The sequence below is a fragment of the Aphis gossypii genome, chromosome 1, assembly GCF_020184175.1.
Source record: "Aphis gossypii isolate Hap1 chromosome 1, ASM2018417v2, whole genome shotgun sequence".
Taxonomy (NCBI): Eukaryota; Metazoa; Arthropoda; class Insecta; order Hemiptera; family Aphididae; genus Aphis; species Aphis gossypii.
Window position 1 is genome coordinate 20825887 of NC_065530.1, and position 15231 is coordinate 20841117.

General features: G+C 24.9%; 1 protein-coding gene and 1 long non-coding RNA gene across 2 annotated transcripts in view; both read left to right on the plus strand.

The window, feature by feature from the left end:
* The window catches only part of LOC114121299 (probable G-protein coupled receptor No18), a 137103-nt gene that overhangs the window by 48905 nt on the left and 72967 nt on the right, over positions 1-15231 (plus strand). The gene's annotated exons all lie outside the window — the stretch shown is intronic.
* Positions 4690-9247, plus strand: LOC126549447 (uncharacterized). The gene is made up of 2 exons (XR_007603548.1): positions 4690-6824; positions 8123-9247. It is a non-coding gene; the product is annotated as an uncharacterized LOC126549447 (long non-coding RNA).

Consider the following 15231-nt stretch of genomic DNA (forward strand, 5'->3'; position numbering starts at 1 on the left):
TCACTCTAGAACAAATTATTAATTCACAATTGTACTACTCCAATACAAGATTATAGACATGACGATAAGCGATCATTGTCAATTTGGTTAAACATGTTTAATTTGTTTTATGTTGATCTACTTGGGAATACTTGGTTATACCTTAAAACTTTTACGGATTTCACTACGTCTTGACATTTTTTAGTACTGTTTTCTATCACTATGAAGTACTTATATTATTATCTCTTATGTCAATAGATTAATAAAATTATTTTCCAAAATACATACATTTATCAATTGGAAGTAAGACAGATTTGGCAATAATCAATAATATCTCTGCATTATCTATTATTTATTTTGGAAGTTTGAGTATTCAATATTTCACTTAACTATATATCTATATAATTTATTTTTAATCTTCTATACTAAAAATATTTAAATGTCTATACTTTTATTCTCAGCAATTTTTTTTAAAAAAAAAACAACAAAAGCAATTCAAATGAACGATCAGTTACATGAATGTTTTCGTATTTCGTTACCTATAAAAAAATAATGTATACTATATATTGTAAATGTTACAACATTTATATTACATGAACATATAATATTACAAAGTACAAATAAAACACTATTATGACACTCCCTTTAAAATATTTTAAATTCTTTGCTAAGCGAGTGCTTTTACGATTTTTGTATTATAGTCTTTATAAACTATTCACTTGTAAAACAACTGAATAAGCTAACATAAAAATCGTATTTTTTACTCATGTAAAACATGTTACTCAATATTTTTTTTTTCGTTTTTAAGAAATGTTTCGTTTGAACACTTTCATGAAATATCGTGTCCACTTTAACCATGGTTTTAGGTTAACATTGTAATTACTGAAAAACATGGACGCACTTAAAGGCTGTAAATAAATAAAACAGAGCTTCGATTGAGGGAAAAAGATACTGTAGATATTCTATTTTATGTACGTACTGTGCATATGTAGTGGAAATATATTAGCAGATTAATATAGAAAACAACATATGTTTGTAATTCCCACAGACTTGAATAAAAATAAATAGGTGTACCCACGTCCTACATGTTACATATGGGTATTTTCAAACTCTTGTTTGCTATTTAATTCAATTGATCATATTATTGGCATGTTATATCGAGAAAATAAACATCGTATTGTTTTTGTTTCATTGACTCGATATAAAAATAGAAAAAAAAAACAAAATGTATATAACCATTAAATTTATCTTAGTAAATTTGTATTAGTTTTCTTACGTAGGTAAAATATTATTATATTATATAAAGGTACTTACAAGTATAAGTAATGTTTTAGTATATGAACAAATAACTATTACTAAAGTGTGTGCTTATAATAATAAGAAAAAATGGATTATATAATTTATTTTAAATTATAATTGATTAAATATTGTTTTAAAACATTGTTATATTATGTAGTACGTTAACATAAATTACAATATTTTACCTTAATCTGAAATTTTTCGTATTTATAAACAGTAATTTTATAGTTATATTCAGATTATACATGTTTATTGTTATTCTAAATTAAAACATAATAAATTTTTTTTTATTATAAATCATACAATTTATATTTTTTGATATACCCACTTGTATTGTATGAATTCGTAACTTTTTTTTTTGAATCATTAATTAGTTTTCATCTCGTGTTATTTAGTAGAGATATGTCTATTGTTGAAGATTGTACATGATAAAGGTGTACTAACGCATGTAAGCCCATTCAAAAAGGGAGACCAGTAACATGTGTATTATTCATTATACCAACAATAAAAATAATGAACATCCATTAATTATGTACAGGGATTGCCAAAAATGGTAAACAATAAAAACGTGTCATTCAACAAAAAATAATAACCCCAAACAAATCATTTTTTTCTCCTTTCTACTATATCATAAAATATCTGTGAATTTATTCACATTTATATTCTAATAAAACTGTGTTTTTTGAACAACTTATAACTAACATATACAATTTAATGTTTGTGCTTAATATACAATATTTATGAAATTGTCATTAAATTATTTATATTCTTGAGTACTTAAATGCATGGTATTTATGATATAAAACTGACGGTTAACGTTAACAAAAGATAAATAACACTATAATATATTTAGGTACTAAAAACAGACAAACTTAATTTGCATTTTAGTACAACAGTAAAACATATTTATTGAGAAAAACATGGTTATAGGTATCCTGTATAGTATAATCGATATGTTTTCCTAGGCGAACTTAATGATATAACTTAACAATGATTGCTTTCTCAGTACTCCATTATTGTCTATTAGTATTATAATATATCGATGAAGACAACGACAATAAAAATTCAAACGAAACTATAATGTCAAATTAAAATAATAATAATAATAATACAATGTATAGAACATTTTATTATTTGAATTTTTTTGATTGGCATACAAGATTTGAATAACGTGTACATTGATAAGTAAAATTTATTTCTTAAGTATCAATATTTATTACATCTTGTTATACGTATTTTATTTTATAATATATCCATGTAGGTAATTATGTGCTAACCAAATGTAATTTAATGTGTATTATAAACAGAATGTTATCAAAAATCAATTTTCATAAATATACATTTTCTAGAATCTATATTGTTTGTATTTTAATTTTATAATACCTATTGTGAGTGTTCAACATTAGGAAATCCAAATCATTACACTACTTTACAATCGACAAGTCAAATAAACTAGAAGGTCATTGGATATTGCTCGCACGTTACTAACCCTTTTCAATTTACTACCAAACTACATTATACACCAGAGTTATTATTGTGGCAATGCTATTTTACACCCCTAGCCATTATGAGTAGAAATAGGTTTACGACTCTTAAAATATTTACGTTTCATGGTATTTTAGATCATTTGCAATTCAGAACACACGCATAGGAAACGATTTAAAAACCGTCGCCATAGATTAATTGTTCGGCACAAATGGTAATGGGTGTGAGAGCCATTTAGATTTATACCGGATGATAAACTGACAGGAGTTTAAAGAATCGATCAATTTTATAATGAATACTGTCGTTTTATTAGCTAAAATACATTCATGTTATAATTTTGAAAAATATCCAATAATGTATAACCATATTTCACTATTAAATATAAATTATACAAATTATATATATATATATATTTAGAATAGCTTTTTATAAATTAACAACACTGTAAAGGATTTCATGACAAATTTTCAATTAAACAAAAATGAAACACACAGATTATGATGACGTCGTAAACATAGTAGTATGATTATAAATAAGTTTAATAAATTATAAAACATATAAATGTTAAAGTTTTTTAAAAACCAGAATTTTAGTTTTATTCTAATAACTTTATACCGATATTTTAAAAATTCTTAAAAATTTTATTACAATTCTTCACAATATAATATAGTTTTTAAAGTATATACAATAATTTATATTTTTCACTACGTTCTAATTATTTGTAACAAGTAAGTTAATTTTTTTATGAGTATAATATTATTATATCAAAATTTACAAATAAAAAATCTATGAAAAAAAAAAAATAACATTTAAATATAATTATTAATTAATATTTAGTAGTAATAAAATGTATTATGCAATGTGATGATTAAAAGTATGTACTTAAATAATTACGAATAAAAAATTAATCGTTAAATTATTTTAACAAATTCAAGATAGTTATATATCGTAATATTGTTCATAGGTTCAAAAAAAAATTAATTTATACGAGTAGTCTTTTATTTATTTTATCTTTTAATTTAACTATTACAGTATTGAAAGTTACAATTTGTAATGAATTATATTATTTATGGTAAATTCGAATGATACATAATATACTTTCCTTAGTCGACATTGAGAATTAAATCATGTCATTAAATACAATATAATAATATGTTGTAATACTATTATTTTATTATAATATTTAAAAAGAAAAAAGTGACAAATTTGGCACTTTGCTGTACCTATAGTTGGTGTGAAGTAGTGTGTGTAATGAATAATGAGTGTATTGAATTAAAATTTAATTCAATAATAATATATTATTGTATCCAAAAAAACAATTCTAAACAGACGGTTTATCAACCTAGTTAAATGAATTTTGTGGTGATGTTTATTGACATTTTATTATTGATTTAAAATTTTCAAAAACATTGCATTTATGATATCATATTCAGTATTGAATTATTATACAATATTATATTAGAGACTAGAGTCAATACCACTTTACTATAAAATAGTGTTAATACATAAATTCATGGTATAAATAGGTAGTAATAGTTTGTAATTAATCTGCATAATATCTTATAAATTAAATTGCATGTACCTTATAATAATATTATTCATAAAAGCTCTCGAATAATGTTTTTGAATTAAAATATATATTTTTTTTTATGTAACTTCAACTTGTAACCTAATAATTAAACTTAAACGATTCGTAAGTGACTATAGCATTGAGTAATGAATTGTATATTATAAATTTATACATTTAATTGATAATTCTTTTATTATAGGCTATAATAAAATATTATATATTAATAGGCTATCATTAACTAATCATCATAATATTGTAACATGCTATTGTTTATTTAATTAAATCAGTGATACACGTCTTATATTTAGTTAAGTTTTATTTAGTAACTTCACTTTAATTTTATATTAATTATTAAAACCTTAAAGTATATATGACGAACTGGAGATTCAATAGTCTTCAATTTTTGTTTACCCTTGTAGAACAAGTCAGATACATCTTAAATAGATATTATACTATTTAATCATTTAATAACCAAATATATTGTGTAAAATGCATTTTTGGTTAAGATTGAATTTTATTGAATAAAATAATAAAGTTTGAAATATTCAATCAATAATTATTTTATTTTATTGCGACTCAACTTGGACTTTATTAAAGTTTACTAGATTTTAATTTAAATAGGGATTAATTTTCAGTAATTTTTGCATTGGTCTTATTGTATAGTTTATAATTTGACGACCTAAATTTGTTATATTTAGATAACCTATAAATTAATGAGATTTCACATTTATATGGAGTTGTATCTTGTAATCGTTTAATAATTATAATAAAGGTAATATTTTTTTTGATGTTAAATTATAATAACCCAAGTACTTAAGATGGGTAAAAATTAATGACAATCTTTTATCGTATCATAATAATATTACATATTATTATACAGAAATGTAATAATATAATTCCATTGTAGGAAATTTGCCCTTAAACATAAAATAAAAAAAATATACATATATATATATCTACATAAAGCCGCAGTCTCGGAACTCTGCAGGCGAACTGTTTAAAAACGAAAATATAATAGAAAGTACAATAAAAAGGCAATCCACTGATATATATTATATCTATGTATAATATTTTATATTACATCGTGTGACCTACTTCGTACTGATAAAAAAACCTTATGTCCTCTTTAGTGTATGTTAAAAAAATACAACTCTTAAAAACTTAGGGATCACACACACACACACACACACACACACACACACACACACACACATACACACATGCACACACACACACTCTAGAATAAGGTTCGGTGTCGTCTGGGTTGGATAAAAGGGATCCGATGCTATTGCTTCGATGCTCCGATGCTCCTGCTGCCGCTACCATTTCCGCCGACTACACTGCCAGAAATCGTGTGCGTTTGCACATGCCATTTGTTCGTTTTGTATTACCATAATGAACGACCGTCCCGCGATCTGAATGCATACAGCGAATAGGCTACCGCGGTAGTGTACGGTTTGGTTGGCGATGACTCGTATCGTCGTCGTCGCTGTGCGGTCGTAGTTATGTCGTCGTTCCCTTCATAATTGCAAGACACTCTGCCTGCAACGAATAATGTATATAAACCCACCTCGGTCTATACTTCATCTCTTTCTGTCCTCCCGGCGCGCCGCGGGAATAACAAGCTGCCAAACTGCACCGACAGGAGACTGTACAACGGACAAAACGCCATAACCCAAGTCCTCTCCCCGACTCCGTCACACTCCATCCTCCTCCGTCGTTAACACACTATCCCTTGTCTAAGATTCCGGCGGGCAGCCCTCTTAGAGCGGTGCACGACGCACCTTTGGGGTGTACCGCGAACACGGTATTCGTGGCTCAAAATGTCGTTAATCATTGTGCCCGATGGCGTCAGTATAGCAATGGTGGTTTAAAAGTTGACACGGACACGGTTTTGTCGCACTGTATATATATATATATATATATATATATATATTGTAAGGTTACCTATCATCGCTATAGGTAGTCCGACGACGGATTATACGTTTAAACTACAATATTACGATTATGATATAATCGTGTATCGCTTCCACGGGGTCGAGACTCGGGGATTATTTATCTCAGATGAGTCAAGTACATCGTATTGTAATTACCTAGCTAATGTCATTTTATAACATATGTTCAGATTACATCACTTACCGGTAGGCGTACGAGGTTGACAACAAAATAAGCTGAGCAAATCCGTACTCGACATGATAACTACGCGATTAGATACTTGTGCAAAAAGCATCGTTTAATCATTATTATAGTTTACTCTTATTGTACTACGTTGTTATAATATGTATTTTCTTTTAACTTATTCTCTACTGGTGAGTCTCTCACCTTATTATACGTCTGACAAGTTGACATTTTAAGAATTCAAGATTCTCAATTTTGTTCACTCTATTCATAATTTAAATAATAATTGATGGTGGCTACAGTTATTTTTCTGTTTACAATATATAAAACTAACTGACATTGTCATTGTCATTATTATTTATTTATTTTTTAAGTAAGTAAAGCATTTAATATATTACTAAAAGTATTAAAGATCGATTGGAATAGTGTCTTACCAAATAGAGCTATTATACTTTTACTTTAAGATTTAGTCATAACATTATTATGTTTGTGTTTTTACAAAAAAAAATATATTAATACTATTTGTTAGAAATACTAACAATTAGTTAAATTTTGAATATAAATATTGTTTTAGTGTAAGATTGATTGACAGAATATTTGTAATATATAATATATTTGTGATATTTTATTAAATGAAAATGAAAATAAAATTGTAAAATCAAAAATGAACAAAATATAAATATTTATATGATATTGATAATAATATTTATTCAATTAGATAAAATCAATTACATTAACTACAACATTTAAGAAAGATTATAGATTATAAAAACATTTAGAATTTTTACAAAAGATGTATTATATGTGAATAAAAATAAATAAATATATGAATTACTTAGAAAAATCGTATTTATAAAGATAACAGATAATAAAGTATGTTCATCCATTTCGATTTGAATTCAAATGGTAATATATAATAATTTACACATATAACAAAAAAAAAAAAAAATTGAAAAACTAAATTGCATTCCATCTAAATAAGACATAATATTGAATTATAAAATAACAATATACCACACAAAATAACTCTTTTAACTTTTTGTCTCCTATTAACATTAAACAAGTTTGTTTTTTTTTTGTAGAACAAAATTCTACATCAGCTATATTTCAACTATTGCATATTATTGAGAATAATATTATAAAATGAAAACAATATGAAAATGAAGACCAATACGTATTTATACATGAAATTATAACTTGATTAATTCGTTGATGTCATATGTAAATTATTTTAATTAATAATACATTTTATAGTTCAAAAATACTGAAATAATTTGATTTTTTAATTTAAACTACTATAACAATACTACGGTTGTCGTGAACTGTGATTTATTCTATATGACATCTTTTTTTGACGCTAAATTACGTGTTATGTTCAAAGAACAGTGACGAAGTCTCTCAAATGTCTACAATCAATTTATAAAATATTAATTCAAAATTAAAAAGTATTTTATACTCTATAGTATATCATTCTAATTATTATGAACATACTAATTACTAATGGTTTGTTTATTTATTCCTAATAAGCACAGATTTGCATAAAAAGAATACAAATGATGGCGTTTTGAAGAATGTCTGAATATAATAGATAATAACGATATATAATTGTTTTCAAATGTTTTGCTCTATTAGTTAGATTACCGAAAAGTACACATTTTTTTTTTTTTCAAGAACACAACATATAACAGCTGTCGTTGTTAACTCGTATGGGCTAGTGAGAGAGGAAGAGCATAGCACACATGTGAAACGTGAAATACACAAACACTAATGATCATTTTTATTAAAGGCATACTCAAATGGTACGAAACGAACGCACGCCCTTATATCGATAGAATTGAACTCCTTAAAGAAGGTCGGTATCAAATCCTCTTAAAATGAAAACAAAATTAAATTAATTTGTTTCGATGTTTACACTCCTTTTCAAGTATACACTTTAAGTAACATACTATACAAATCATGTAATGACAATACTTACATGTAAAATCATCATCATATTGCTGATTATTATTCATATTCATACATAATAAATATTAAATTATTTATAGATTATGATTAAATATAATTTATTTTTATTTATTTTATACTATTTAATGTCTATTAAAAAATATGATGCATATGCATTATGCAATTATACCAGCAGATACGTATCATTACAATTTAATTAAGTAAAACAACTATCCATTTGTTTTAATATTTTTAGTGATAAAATTATATTGTTATTGTATTTATATAAAAAATAAGAATTATTAAAAACACAAATATTATGAGCATGTTACTAATTTAAACGAATAGTATAAGTACGTATATAATGTATCAATGCAGTGGCGAAGCCAGAGGAGGGGCTGAGGGGGCTGCAGTCCTCCCAGAAATTTTAAGAAAATTGAAAATTTATTTTAATGGTCAATTAAACACGCTGCAAAAGTCTTAAATTGTATTTTACGGATTTTATATTGTCATAGCTTTTTTTATTTGTTATAATATATATATTAAAAATACTTTGACATCTGCATTTTACACTTATGGAAAAAACTAGGTAAACCACAGCTGAGAAAAAATTTAGCCTCCTCCGAAAAAAAAATCCTGGCTACGCCACTCTACCAATGTATAATTATATTGTAATAATTGTAATAATATTGGGTGAATTGAATATATTTGTCTATGATTTTTATTTAAAATCATTTATATTTAAATACTTTTTTTTTAAATATTCGTGTCTTAACTTAAATATGGCAAACCACTCGTTTGATTACATAAATAAAAAATATCTATAAAACAATAAAATATAATATTTGATTATACGTGTGAACACTATTTGAAAAATGGTGATAAAATTAATTATTCCGAATGATTGTGATTTTTGACTTTAAATAAAATATTGATCTAACATGTTATCAATAATAATATTTAAAAAAAAAAAAACAAATACTATTATAGTGCTTAAAATTGAATTAATATTTAAAATTTGGAAGTAATGGAACTTTTGTTTGTACTGTTAGTTTTAAATTCAGAGCAGAACTAAAAGCAATTTGTTCTTCCAATTATGTACTATGAAGTATGAATCCTTATATTTATTTAAACACGTGTCATCAATAATTTCGTGCTCCAATTCTCTTTTAACACTGATAAAATATCATATATTTGTGCAAACAATAGTTTGGTTACATTCTAATTTTTTTTTCAAGAGTAAACTGTGAAAGAAATAATTGGATTGTCATTGAAATTTTACAATATTAAAAATAGTGTTGTATTAGAGTATTACATCAGATCTCATGAAATATTCGCTGTTATTCATATTTGACTTTCTAAAATTTAATTATCGATACAACTATGTGTTAATTATTCATTTTTTATTTTATTATAATATATCCAGTAGATACCAGAAATATATCAAGAACTTTTGTGCGTTGGTAATAATTTTATTTGCAATCCACTTATATTTTAATCGAATTAAGTTTTTAGGTGGTTATTAGTGGTTATAGTGGTATTAAAGCTAACCATATCTATGTTTGAAAACACATAAAGAATATATTTATATGTACGTATAAATATATAACGGTATTTATACTTAAGCTACTAATACAAAGGTTATTAGGTGTGCGATTAAACATTTTATTAAAAGCATCAGTTAAAAAATAAACACAATTAAAACCAATTTAAAACCTCTCTAATAATGTTATTTATTTTTATATACATACATATAATATATTATATTAAGCGTTATTTTAAAAAGTATTTTAGCTTCAATCAAATTGGAGTATAATATTGACGTTTTTTAGTTGTTTTACAACACAACAGTTAAATGCAATCGTCTAGGTTGTAAATTGTAGTTTAGGGCACAAGTTTTAATGCGATTTTCAGTTTTAAAGAATCTCCAGTGTGCCATTTTTTTTAACTTTTGTTTTTTATTTTTTAAATTAAAATTGTTATTACACTTTTTTATACTTTAAAATGTAGTAAAATCAAAATAATTTAATGATACTTACTTATTATTGGCTATATATAAATACATTTTATTTGTAAATTTAATAACTTTATTTTTTTATTTTTCTTAAACTCACTGCCTAGTTGAATTTCATTATTAAACTGTAAAATCAAGGTTCAAAAAAACTATTTTAATTAAAATGTTTCTTTATTCATTTAATTATGCTGTACAACCATGGTTGTTAAAAATGTACGTTATTAAAATATGTTATAATCTACAATAAACACCTAATTCTAAATACTTAATTTAATTAAATAACATGAATTTGGTTTGAAGTCGACAAATTGTAATTATCTATGCAAACAATGCAATGTCTTTGTTTGAATTTGATATAACGGTATGTAAAATGAAAACTTTTGATGAGATTGATGATTAAAAGCGTATAGAATGATAAGAACAACTACGTAACAGTAGCAATATACACACGTACAATACCAGAGTGTAATATGCATTAGGTATATATTATATCTCAGTGAAATTCGAATGTTACTGGTTGGTAGTTAAATGATGAGTGGGATGGAAACAGTCGTCGTCACTTCTAAAGTTGATAACCGAATTAGCAAAACGTTTCTAAGACGTTTAGCCGCAGACATAAAATTGGCCCACTGTTTGGAATTAACATTCTGAAACACCCTCCAGGGGGTTGCTAGAGTAGGCAGCAAAAGCTTAAACGGATTGGCAAATAAAACAATGGGAGCGAAAAGAGACAGGAATAAAGCAATCCAGCAAGGTTAATTCTGTCGTTGAGTTTTGAAAAAAAAAAATCTAGTTTATGAACAAACCGCTTAATGTATTTAGTATTTAATAGCCCAGTAGGAAAACTTTGATACCATAGAAGTTAATCATCGCATTACAGTTTAAAAGGCGTACTCACTGAGCCATACCAATATTAATACCATCGCTGGAAAATATGTCTTTAAATGCTATGGAATGGGTGCTTAAACATTTTAAGGCTACGTTAAAAGAAGAGCGGAACGTAGTAAATCGTTTTATAGACCAACATAATATTATACAGTATTTTTTGTGGTAGTAGGCTTTTACTTTTTTCTTTTAACAACCGCAATATTTTCTATAAGTTCAAGGTTGTTGAATGTATATATATATATATGTATAAAACATTCTTGTTGTATCACAAATTATATTTATTTCAAAAAAAGTATGTCATATGAGATACAAAACTTTTAAATCAAATTCATATTATTGTAATACTGAATATTATAAAAATAATCCCCCTATAAAATATACATTTTTTATTATCCAATAATTTTTATAAGATTATATTATATAAGTTGATGTTTATTTAATATTTGAATAATAATTAAAATAATTTGAATACAAAATATGTTTAAAGTTAAAATTAAAAATAATAAATACAAATAATTTTCAAGTTCAGTTCTTATGAACTCGAATCTACTAACTATTTTTAATTTTTAATAACTAATGATAATCAATTCATTTAAATTATACTATAATAGTTATATCATTGTGAGTTTAAAATGTATAAATTATGTACCACAGCGATTTGATGCTGTCTATAATAGCGGACGAAATGAAAAGGTTTGCTTGCAAACACAAAACTAGCCTAGATCACCACGTCAATCCATTGGCTATCCAATCATTAGAAAACCCTAAGGACACCGGAAGACTTAATCCGTTTCAAGCTATATAACTTTTAAGAATTTATATTAAGGGTAGGAAACACTTCATTGCAAATGTGCCTCGCGCTTTCATTAATGTGTATTTTATATACCATTTATATTAAGACCTTTAGGTCGTTTAAATAATTAAGTCTTATGGAATTAAGAAAAAAAATATTCACTAATATTACTAATATTATATTATATTTACTGATTCAAATTAATATTATCAAGTGTTTCATATGCAACATCGATTTTATATTAAAAATTGTATTTCATGTGATCACATTATCATGAATGATTTACAGATCGTAGTTAAAGACAATATATTACATTTAAAAAAAAAAAATAATAAAAGTATTTGTATTTGTACAGTTTAAACGGATGGTTTTCATGATGAATTTAAAAAGAAAATGCGCATTTCGGTTATTGAAAAAAACTTTTTTTTAAGTGAATAACGATTTTAGTTTTAATGACCTCATTTTTCTTGTAAAATCGACGCAATTTAGGTTTCAGAAAACTGACGTTAAGGAATGTAGTAGTATATTTGACACAATATCTGACACGAAGTATTGAACCATTTAATCATGACCGACGGAAGACAATAAGGGGTGTTAGTGTGTAACGTGGAAACACATTGAAATGGAACAAGGGTAGTCCCCCATTAGTTTATCGAAACAAAAATCATTCTGTAGAGATACGTGTGAAGGTAATCAACAATAATTATTTGATATTCCACTGTGCATTTGACCGCAATAAATATTAAGAATTGAAGTTTGTGGTGCCTATTTCATGTAAAAACTATACGCGTAGAAACGGAGAAAAACTGATATAATTTATATTCTTGTCCATTAACAACAGAAGTTTGGACTGGCAGAAAGGGGGGAATTAAATTTCTTTTCTTTTATTACCGAAAATCTGTGCCAGGCACCAACTCATTTATCTGCGTGTGGTCTCTTTTTCTGGAAGAATAATTTCTGGTCGTTTTAGGGCACACCGTGGTTTAACGAAAACCACCACCGGATTTTCATGTCATTTACTCGGGTACACACTGCCGGGAGAGAGTGAAAGACGACATGATATAGATAGAGAGTAAAAAATAAGATAGAGTGGGACTGGGCTATAAGAGGGGAAAAAGAAAGGCAACACTGACTTTTAAACCCTCTAGTTGCATTTGTTCAAGACGTTGAACAGCATTAAATATTATATTAGAGTACAACACGTAAAAAAGAAACAATATGCACCATGAGTTATTTTTTCATACAAATATTGTTTTGATTCTAGAAACTAAGTACAGAGTATAAACTAACTTTGTATTCATAAAGTAACTTCAATGACGTGTATTGTGTGACATTTAAAAATGAGTTCATTTTAAATTATTATGTAAGCACATTCAGTTATTGACTCAAACACAATGTAATTAAACAATAATATTTCATAATATACAAAAAAAAATAGGATTCGTTATGTTTCCATGGTGTAATGGTTTTATGTGTTTTCAGATAGTAAGCGTATACCTAAATATAAATAGTTGATTGAATACTTAAGTACAGTGCAATGTGGAATCGTTTATGGAAATTAAAATGTATACTAAAATATCAACATTTAATAATCAATTCATTGGTTAATCTACCAGTCATATTTATAATATTGTTTAGCCAGTTGTAATTCATGTAATGTAATAATATATATAATCATCTTAATAATGTATTGAACAAAATATGTATTAATTATAATTTTATAAATTAATTTACTAAAAATAAAGTTTTAAAAAATGCACAAAAAATTCCAAATTTTTTTATTTTTGAATGATTAAATAATATAATTTATTAATATTCAATAGTTAATACTATTTGAAAAGGTTGGATAGTTTTTTTTTTTTTTCTATAATATTATACAAATCATGTTTTATTCTTATTTTATAGCTTATATGCTATGAATTTTATGTTGTAGTATGATATCATCGTGTTGTCAGATGTTAAAGTGTATAAATATAATTTAAGAGATAGCGAACACCTGACACTTAATTGACCTCCACTGCAATTTGTTTTCTTTACGATGATGTTATACACTTGTTGCCAGTAAACATATTTGATTATCTAATTTATTGAATATTATTCAATGATTTTATTGTAGGTTATTTTTTATTTTTTATATTATCTTTTAATAAATTAAGCTTTCGTGTACCTTTTTTGTGTTTATAATATGCTATTTTATGGTAGAATAAATTTACTTTATTTCTTTATCACATTCAAATTTTTATTGGATTTCCCTTGTTGTCAATGATAAGGTTATACGCTTTAATGCAATACCTACTCATATAACAATAATTGTGAATTACTTGAATCTGGGGTTATAATTATTATTTAAAAACTTTTCTACTGTCAACCTAGATGTCAACCTTTCTATAATAAATATATATTCACATTCTTTAAGTATATATAATATATATATTATACAATTTAACCCACATTAATTTAAAATATATCATAGAAACTTACATATTTTGTATTTATATTTTAACTATAATAAATAAATAATTTAAAAAATCAGTTTAATCTAAATTAATTTAATTATAAATATTCTATCAAAAACCTACTTATATTATTATTGATCATTTACTTAATTTAGTCATTTTATTTTATTTTTTATTTTTTGCCATTTATATTATTATATTGTTGATATCCAAATAACCCTAACCTTAATTATATAATAATTATATAGCATAATCTATACAATATCATATTATCCATCATCATTAGTTTTATGTATTTTTTTTTTTATGTATATTTTCAGTGATTATTATTAATAATCTTATAATAAAAAATGTAAAGTATATACTTTTTTGCTTAATTTTTACTTGTATTCGAAATAATGAATTATAGAGAAATATTTAGAATTATTTATTATAGTTTTGATAAAAGTAAAATAGAAAAGTCGTATTAAAAATTTTAAGTATTATAACAGTCACATAAATCTCCATAATCCTAAATATTAATGTATGTGCTTTATAATGTATAAACTTTTGAAAATCAGTAGAGTAAAATAATGAGATTGCATGTAAGAAAGAAATAGTTTTTTTTTTTTTTACTGTGTATTGTATGTTAAATATTTAAATAAATAAATAATTAATTAATTATCATTTTAATTTATTTATTATA